Raw genomic sequence first — 10,036 nt, 5'->3', positions numbered from 1 at the left:
GCCTTTTGCTCCAGGACTTTCTGGACTGTACTTCCGTATGGAACTGAGGCTGGAGGCAAAAATAACCTTACCCTGGAAGCATTATACGGATTTGGAGTGTTACTGGCTAGTGGCTACACACTTGCCTTCCATTGGTGCCTGGAAATACCAGAGGCAGAAGGTTCGCATGGCAGCCAGGAAAGCAGCTTTCTCAGATTGAAAGGCCAGCGTGTAGCCAGGAAAACTCCAAATCCGTATGATGCTTCCAGGTTAAGGTTATCTTTGCCTCCAGCCTCAGTTCCATTGGGAAGTACGGTCCTGCCCGGAGGAAGTGCCGCTGAGCTACAGGGCAGCGAGGGAAGAAGGATCACCAGCAGGCTTTCCACAAGTCCTACCTGCCACCAGACTAGGAAAGGAAGGTTCAACCTTGTGAGCCAGTAAGGTTCTACTGCACTGCATACCGCTGCCAGTCCAACACTTGGAACTTGCATCCAAAAGGAGGAGGCAGGTCTTAGGGATCAGATGAATGGGCCCGTCCAGAGACAGACGAGACTTGCCCTACGATGATTTCTAGGGCCGGGACCCCTTGGTAACATTTGCCAAGTTGTGGTGACCCCCAACCGTAACATTTAGGGATGCGCCAATACTAGTATCTGTGTGGGCTCTCAGGAGGCTATGCGGGCTCTCAAGTGGCTAGTGGGACTCTCTGGCGTCCAGTGCGCGCTTTCTGGTGATCAATCACTCACCTCCCCTCACTCCTGCCTGCTCCCCCTCTCTCTGATCCTCTCCGGCCGCTGCTGCTGCAGCTCCATCTAGGAGAACTGACACTGCCACGCTAGGAAGAGGCTGAGGAGCTCTTACCTAGAGCAGCACAAGGCACGTGGGGACCCCCTCAACTGTGGGTTGCCACCCACTTTTGGGTCGCGACCCCCAGGTTGAGAACCACTGATCTAGAGTGGCACTGCGTAATGGGTAATACTACATAGGACGCTACCATCAAAAACAAAGCTCTGATTCAGCATGTTAGAGTGAAGAGTTGGTGGGCTCCAGGACTAGAAGAGTGTAAACCTGAGGCTGAAGAGTCTGCAGCTTTTTCTGAGGGAGAACGACTCTAGTTTGGCTTGTATCCAGGATTAGACCCAGATACTCCAGCTGATGTGTTGGTACCAGTGACAATTTCTGCAAGTTTAGGATCCACCCAAAGTTCTGCAGGGTCTTCAGTAAGACAAAGCCTTCAACGACTGTTCTCTCAACAGGAGATTGTCCAAGTAGCCCAGCACTGGTTTGCCCTGGGAGTCCAGCAGAGCGAGAACCGGGGGCCAGCACCCTGGTAAAAGCTGTGCGCTGAGGAAAGGCCAAACGGGAAGGACCCACCATGGACCTCAGGAAGTGCTGGTGAGCGGGAAAGATGGGTATATGAAGATTCATATCTTTCACTACGGCCAAAAAAGGGGAGCAATGACTGAGCAGGTGCACTCCATATGAACTCTGTAAATGCGTATTAATACATTTAGAGCCTTGAGGTCCAGAATGGGAGAATGCCCTTCAGCAGAGAGACAACTGTTCCATCAGCAGTAGATTGTCCAACTAGCCCAGAACAGCTATGCCCTGGGAGTACACAGAGCAAGAACTAGGACCAGCGCCTTGGTGAAAACCCTGGTTGCTGAGGAAAGGCCAAATGGGAGGGCCCCACCAGAGCCATAGCTAGCTCTTTTTGCACCCGAGGCAAGAACAGAAAATTGTGCCCCCCCAATAGACGTGTGCGGTATGTGACATCATGTGCCCCGCCTCCAGGATGGCGGCACGCATGCGCCTCTGCCCATACAGGTGGGGTAGAGCAGCGGGGATCCGAGGAGAAGCTGGAGCCTGTGCCGCTCCTCTTCTCCCTGCCAAGCCGCGGCTGTGTTTGCCGCCTGGCACCACCTGTTGCCAATGGCGCCCTGTGCTCGCTATGGCAACAGGGGCGAGGGGGCCCAGCCAGGCCGGCCCTGGCTGTGCCCCCTCGCAGCTGCGCCTGAGGCGAGTGCCTCACTCGACCCATGGTAGCTACAGCCCTGGGCCCCACTGCAAAACGCAGGACGTGCTGTTGAGAAGGAAAGATGCGTATATGAAGAATTACATCTCTACTGTTGACCAACGCTAAGCCCTGGTTCACACCTAGGCGTATTGCATATGCGCGTCTGTCGCACGTAAAAAAATTGCACGACAAACGCGCGTTTCCGAGGGCTACTTGGCTGTATCCCAATAGAAAAGCGCAACAAAAACGGCCCAAAATAGTACATGTACCTTTTCAGGCGTGGGCCGTTTTGTAGCGCGTTAGGGAGGGGCTGGAATACGCCAAGGTGTGAACCAGACCCATTGAATACAATGGGATTTAGATGTTTGAACGTTTTGTAGAGCGTTCGTCGAGCGTAGAACGCGCTACAAAACATTCAGGTGTGAACAAGGGCTAAGAAGTCCCCCTGATGAAGGGAAGCAATGAGTTCAGGTGCACTCCACCTGTAAACATGAATGAATGCATTCAGGGCCTTGAGAATGGGGAAGGGGGGGCAGGGGGGGAACTAGCCAACAGACCGGGGAAGGGGGGGCAGTGACCAAACTTCATTACTTAAAAAAGTGAGCTCAATGCTCTGGTTTTACTGTCCGGCCGGACTGCATTACCTGTAGCACTGGCTGGGCAGAATCTAATCTATTCAAACCCTGATCAGTGATGAATGTTGTTGAACTTGGTGTTTATTTTTTGCGCCCAGCGCACGGCTGCAAAGGCCGTTACATAATATTAATTACAAGTCCCCGGCTCAATTCAACGTTTTCTGGTCCGCTTTTATAATAGCTTTTCAGGAAAACATGTGAGCGCGGAGCACGCCATTTGTGAAAGTAGTTCATTACGAGCGACCTGTGCATTACATGAAGAGTGTTGCAACACAGGAAGCCAACGTAGGTGGCAGAGAAATAGGTCAGTCATTTACAGACAACAGAAGAGACCAATAGACCGAGCGCGCGTGGATCCGACGGGAGACAATTCCGCACTTAAAACAATCAATTGACTCATTAGGCGCCCATGGCTTACATAATGCGCGTTGTAGGAAGTCAGAATCTATTGCCAAGAAAAACAAAGAAGGCGCTATTGGATTTGGATAATGGCTGCAATTGAATTTATACCGAATATTATTTCTTTTATTTACTTCTTGAAGACAAGTTGGGTCCCAGTTGTCGCTGGTGATTCGAGCGCATCTGCACTTTTTTTTTTGCAGGTTCGGGAAATACACATTTTGAGCAGGGACCAACTTCTCTAATATAACAAATGGCAAACGCACTCATCAATTTGTTACCGGCTTTACAGCAAGGTGCACATGGAGGGGGTTAATACAGTACAACAGCAAAAAGTTTCCCGGCACACTCCCCAGCCGGCATGCAAAAAAACTTGTCTCACCGCTAAGGTTAATAACAGAGGTTTAGATACACGTCTTCTGCAGAATATGTGAAAGCCGCACAGCCGCGCCAAGGCACCTCTCATAGTGCGGTCCTAACTCTGAACTATGAGAGTCTCCATCTTGGAGCACATGTGGCAAAATAAATAATTGGGTGCAGGTTTGTCAGGAGGAAGCCCAACCTCCCTTAAAGGCACAGGGACGCACAAGGGATCCCTCGTGCTGGGAAACTTTTTGCTGTTGTCCTGTATAAGGCCCTTCCATGTGCACCGCGCTGTAAAGCTGGTAACAAAATGATGAGTGCGTTTGCCATTTGTTTTGCTTGACTGATTTGGTGCAGTGACGCATAGGGGGGGGCCTCAGCTGCCGTGGTGATGTGTGGGGTCCCTTGTGCGTACCTGTGCCTTTAAGGGAGGTTTCACGTTAAAGTGAACCTGTGTGTTTACAGCCCAACTTCAGCCAACATCTCTCCTTTTTTTACATGTTCAGAACGTCTATCAAGTTTTATTATTGCTCTCTGTGTCCCTCATGGGATGATTTTCCCTCCCCAAGAATTCAGAGGGTGCAGGAAGACACGGAGTGCAATACAGTCCTGAACTGACATCCCCCTTCCAAAATAGATGCGCTCATGTTGCTGTGTGCCTGGCCATCAGAGAGACTTCCTGCACTTTTTGTACTTGTGACACCCTGCAATGTTCACAGGAAGTAAGGCTAAAAAAAAACTCTGGACAAAATGAACAACGACATATACAATACAGTCTGTCAGTAGCATTAGGGCAGCGGTCCCCCAGTGGGACCTCATAAGGAAGGAATTGTCAAAAGGAGGTCAACTGCAAGTAAGAAGAAGGTCACATGCAGGTCAGAAGGTCACATTCTCAAGCAATTCATCCCCACACAGCTCCCTCCTCAAGTATCACTTGCCCCTCCCCTTTAGATTGTAAGCCCTCAGGGGCAGGGCTCTTCTTAACATCTTGTCTTAAGTTGTATTGTAATGTCTTCCTTATATTGTAAAACGCTGCACAAAAACTGTTGGCGCCATATAAATCATGTGTAATAATAATGGTCAAAAGCAGTTCAGAAAGAGGTCAACTGTAGGTCTGAAGGAGACCAACTTAAGGTCTGAAGAAGGTCAAATGGAGGTCATGAGATGGTCAATTACAGGTCAAAAGAAGATCAAATGCAGGTCAGAAAGAAGTCAACTAGGGGTCTGAAGGAGGTCAAATGCAGGTCAGAAGATGGTCAAAAGTAGTTCAGAAAGAGGTCAACTGTAGGTCTGAAGGAGACCAACTGAAGGTCAGAAGATGGTCGAAAGCAGGTCAACAGAAGATCAAATGCAGGTCAGAATGAGGTTGACAGTGGGTCTGAAGGAGGTCAAATGCAGGTCAGAAGGAAGTCAGTTGGAGGTCAAATGCAGTTAAGAAGGAAGTCAGTTGGAGGTCAAATGCAGGTCAGAAGATGGCCAAATTCGGGCCAAATGCTCCTTTCACTGAACTTTGAATGATCTCAGAAGCATCTAAAACTGATCTCAAATGCTCTTGAAAGTATATTGTATTTGCCCATCAACACAAATCCTAAAGGTTTGGCTTTTATTAAGGGGTCACCCATGGCAAACTTTATTAAACCATAAGTGCACTTATTGTGCTTTTACCTTAAGTGAGCTTCACCCTTCTCCACCTTCTTCTTGTAAGGGCACCTACTTGGCCTGTAACTTCGTATCAAATATCCACAATGCCCCCTTCCAGGGGGAACTACATTCAATGGTCTTTTTCGGGCTAAATGTAGAAAACAATTACCCGCCCGGCGCCCGGAACTGCATGTCCTTGGCGTCAGGAGATAGGAATTTCACACCCCTGCTACCCCTCTACTCCCTGCTACCCCTCTACTCCATGCTGCCCCTTGATTGTCATTGTGGGAAATCCGGCCCTGCTTAAACCGATGCTAATATTTCACCTCCACCTTAAGTGAGCCTTAACCTTTGACCCAAACACTAAACTAATCCATAACCCAACCCCTAACTCTCAGCAGCCTGCTTGCTTTACACCAGAGCTGTCAGAGCTAATGGCTCCACACTACAAATGACAGATCTGCTCTTCTTGTCTTGCCGACCACATATTAGAGAAGGTCAAGATTTAGAAAACGGCGGTATTGTGGCCCCTGCTTCCTCAACACCCTAGGCAGATGCCTTTGCTGCCCCTCCTACTACTGTAGTTTGACTCTAATGAATTAGCCAAGACTAACGGTGGCCCCTTGTAATATCGGATCCCTCTTACACTGGAGAGGGAAACAGAGAATGACGAGTTGTTTCCTTGGCAGCACCTATTATGGAAAATAGAAAAGCAGATTATTCTTCGTATTCTATACACCCCCACAGCCAACAGCGTTAACCCTAACTCCCCACAGTCCTGCGTTATAGGCATGGTGCGTAAATCAGATAGGGCTTCTGTAATAAAGGAGGGCCCTGGTCTACACCTGCTGTGCCCATTATGAGGGGTTCTGATCATCCCTGTGTTGAGTTTCCAGGTCTGCACACCTGCTGCATGCATTGAGGGGCTCCCACCATCCCTGCACTAAGGTTCTGCACATCGGCTGTGCCCATTATGAGGAGCTCCCATCATCCCTGAGCTGAGTTCCTGGGTCTGTACACCTGCTGTGCCCATTATGAGGGGCTCCCACCATCCCTGTGCTGAGTTCCCGGGTCTGTACCCCCACTGTGTCCATTTTGAGGGGCTCCCACCATCCCTGAGCTGAGTTCCCGGCCTGTACACCTGCTGTGCCCATTATGAGGGGCCCCCACCATCCCTGTGCTGAGTTCCGGGGTCTGTACACCCGCTGTGCCCATTATGAGGAGCCCCCACCATCCCTGTGCTGAGTTCCCGGGTCTGTACACCTGCTGTGCCCATTATGAGGAGCTCCCACCATCCCTGTGCTGAGTTCCCGGGTCTGTACACCTGCTGTGCCCATTATGAGGGGTTCTGATCATCCCTGCACTAAGGTTCTGTACACCTGCTGTGTCCATTTTGAGGGGCCCCCACCATCCCTGTGCTGAGTTCCGGGGTCTGTACACCCGCTGTGCCCATTATGAGGAGCTCCCGCCATCCCTGTGCTGAGTTCCCGGGTCTGTACACCCGCTGTGCCCATTATGAGGAGCTCCCGCCATCCCTGTGCTGAGTTCCCGGGTCTGTACACCCGCTGTGCCCATTATGAGGAGCTCCCGCCATCCCTGTGCTGAGTTCCCGGGTCTGTACACCCGCTGTGCCCATTATGAGGAGCTCCCGCCATCCCTGTGCTGAGTTCCCGGGTCTGTACACCCGCTGTGCCCATTATGAGGAGCTCCCGCCATCCCTGTGCTGAGTTCCCGGGTCTGTACACCCGCTGTGCCCATTATGAGGAGCTCCCGCCATCCCTGTGCTGAGTTCCCGGGTCTGTACACCCGCTGTGCCCATTATGAGGAGCTCCCGCCATCCCTGTGCTGAGTTCCCGGGTCTGTACACCCGCTGTGCCCATTATGAGGAGCTCCCGCCATCCCTGTGCTGAGTTCCCGGGTCTGTACACCCGCTGTGCCCATTATGAGGAGCTCCCGCCATCCCTGTGCTGAGTTCCCGGGTCTGTACACCCGCTGTGCCCATTATGAGGAGCTCCCGCCATCCCTGTGCTGAGTTCCCGGGTCTGTACACCCGCTGTGCCCATTATGAGGAGCTCCCGCCATCCCTGTGCTGAGTTCCCGGGTCTGTACACCCGCTGTGCCCATTATGAGGAGCTCCCGCCATCCCTGTGCTGAGTTCCCGGGTCTGTACACCCGCTGTGCCCATTATGAGGAGCTCCCGCCATCCCTGTGCTGAGTTCCCGGGTCTGTACACCCGCTGTGCCCATTATGAGGAGCTCCCGCCATCCCTGTGCTGAGTTCCCGGGTCTGTACACCCGCTGTGCCCATTATGAGGAGCTCCCGCCATCCCTGTGCTGAGTTCCCGGGTCTGTACACCCGCTGTGCCCATTATGAGGAGCTCCCGCCATCCCTGTGCTGAGTTCCCGGGTCTGTACACCCGCTGTGCCCATTATGAGGAGCTCCCGCCATCCCTGTGCTGAGTTCCCGGGTCTGTACACCCGCTGTGCCCATTATGAGGGGCCCCCACCATCCCTGATGGATTTATTATATATTTTATATTACAAATAATGATGTTATGAAAGCTGGGAACACACAAAGCAGGTTGGGGGCACCCAAGATTCCCAGGTGGACAGGAACAGAGCCGGGAATTATGTCAGAGAGATCTCACTGTTGGAGTATTCAAGACATAGGAGTAGCCCGGCGATGACTGAACACAGATGACTCCACATATAACGGAAATATTCGATCTTTGTAGAACACGGCTTGGAGGTTACGGAGGCCTGAGGACTTTCTCCCCTCCCTAATGTGACAGCTCTGGGTTCCCCAACATCAATTTCTAAATACCAGAGCTGTCACATGAGACAAGGAGGGGGGAGTCCCATGCTCCTCCGTTCCCCTAAGTACTGGTTTTGCTACTTTTGGTTTTACTTTGTAATATAAATAATCGTCAAGTTTGTTTCTTGTTTACAATCCTTTGCTACATCTCAGTCCTGCTGATCTCTTCCAGCCCCTTCCTGTCCCCAATGCCTCGCGCCAGTGGCACCTGCCCGTCATTGGCCTGGACCACCTTTCTGATGGTGACAACGGCGGACTGCGTCTGTGCAATGTGCGTTGGCGCAGCCGCTCGTAACATCCACCATTGGCTCATCGGAGAGGGTGACGACAGAGGAGTCTAACTGGAAGCAAGTCTAGTCACTCCATAACAGGAAGTATCTGAACAAGGACCTTCATGGCAGGAACATCGAGGATATTATTCATGAAAGCTGCAAAACAAAAAAGGAAAACATCTTTTGAATTGGCATTCAATTATTACGGCTGAAGTTTAATCTGCTTGTTTTTTACCTTTTCTGGTCCCCCCTCCCCCCTCATCATGACATTTTTTCATGACATACCTTATGTTAGATGCAGTGATGTCATCACTCGGTGATGCCGTGCACCTCCATGTCATGTAGGCAGAAGCAGTTTCATTTTATTGGAGTTTTATGGAATGTTTATACATTTTATTAATATTTTTTTTATACATTTTATATTGAAATGGAAAATCTGTAAAAGTCGCATTAAAATATTGAAATGTTGATGGTTATGATGACAGACGCGTTTGTCAGCCCGGAACACTGCTGCGGCTATGTGCCATCGGAAGGTTTGTGAATTCCCTGTGAAAGCTGTACGATCCTGCAGCGAGGAATAAGAGAATCCGAGTAGCACCACGTTCTCCAAATTCATCATTTTAGAGCTCGGAGTCAGAGAATCCGGCAAGCATCGCGCTTTCCAAAATCCCTGTCCCGGAGCTCCAAGGCAGAGAATCCGGCTAGCACCGCGCTTTCCAAAATCCCCGTCCCGGAGCTCCAAGGCAGAGAATCCGGCTAGCACCGCCCTTACCAAAATCCCTGTCCTGGAGCTCCAAGTCAGAGAATCCAGCTAGCACTGCGCTTTCCAAACTCCCCGTCCCGGAGCTCCGAGTCAGAGAATCCGGCTAGCACCGCGCTTTCCAAAATCCCCGTCCCGGAGCTCCAAGGCAGAGAATCCGGCAAGCACTGCACTTTCCAAACTCCCCGTCCCGGAGCTCCGAGTCAGAGAATCCGGCTAGCACCGCCCTTATCAAACTCCCCGTCCCGGAGCTCCAAGGCAGAGAATACGGCTAGCACCGCGCTTTCCAAAATCCCCGTCCCGAAGCTCCAAGGCAGAGAATCCGGCTACCCCCACGCTTTCCGAAATCCGCATTCCGGACCTCCAAGTCAGAGAATCCGGCTAGCACTGCGCTTTCCAAACTCCCCATTTTAGATCTCAGAGGATCGGGATAGCACCGCGCTTTCCAAAATCCTCATCCCGGACCTCCGAGTCAGAGAATCCGGCTAGCACCGCCCTTACCAAAATCCCCGTCCAGTCTCTCCAAGTCAGAGAATCCGGCTAGCACCTCGCTTTCCAAAATCCCCGTCCCTGACCTCCAAGTCAGAGAATCCGGCTAGCACCGCGCTTTACAAATTCCTTGTTTTAGATCTCGGAATCAAACCGACAACTCTCTCCGTAGCACCATATGCCAATGATAAATAAACCGTCAGCTCGTTACCCGACCGCCTAACCTACAGAAAAGTATTGTTCCTTTAAGTCGTTTAGTAAGTTGCCGCCATCGTTCTTTAATTCCATTTGCAGTCGTCTGCCGACCGTGCAGCGCCGAACGTTCTGGGCAGAGCGCACAGGCAAGGCTGCCCCTTTAAAAGGCGGAGAGCTGCAGCTCCTGTGATGCAATTGTAAACACTATGAGAAGGAACTTGTACAGCCAGTTTACCCAGAGTTCTCTGGGAAGGAGCTGAGAGAGAGAGAAAAAAAAGCAAGCAAACCAAACGTTACAGAGAGAGAAGGAAGCAACAGCCAGGGCAGCCTCAATGACAAAGCAGCCTGTCCCTATAACAGACCTCCGGAGGAGCAACAACGCACGCAATACCTGGGCAAATGTAAGCGCCGCGCTCTGCAAAACCTTTGACCGCCTTCCTATTCGCAGCATTGTTCTGCGCCGAGCCCGATT

The 10,036-nt window shown here is 51.3% G+C and overlaps 1 protein-coding gene across 1 annotated transcript in view; it reads left to right on the top strand.

The window, feature by feature from the left end:
• Positions 1 to 9,828: 9,828 nt before the first annotated feature.
• NCOA1 (nuclear receptor coactivator 1) overlaps positions 9,829 to 10,036 on the top strand; it is a 170,117-nt gene continuing 169,909 nt past the window's right edge. Inside the window, exon 1 of the mRNA XM_018566828.1 lies at positions 9,829 to 9,965. The gene's annotated coding sequence lies outside the window, so the exon portion shown is untranslated. The remainder of the gene's footprint in view (positions 9,966 to 10,036) is intronic.

Source organism: Nanorana parkeri, unplaced genomic scaffold, assembly GCF_000935625.1.
Source record: "Nanorana parkeri isolate BGI_ZX_2015 unplaced genomic scaffold, ASM93562v1 scaffold980, whole genome shotgun sequence".
NCBI classification, from domain to species: Eukaryota; Metazoa; Chordata; class Amphibia; order Anura; family Dicroglossidae; genus Nanorana; species Nanorana parkeri.
Note: the sequence above shows the minus strand (reverse complement) of the source record. Positions and strands in the feature narration are given on the sequence as shown.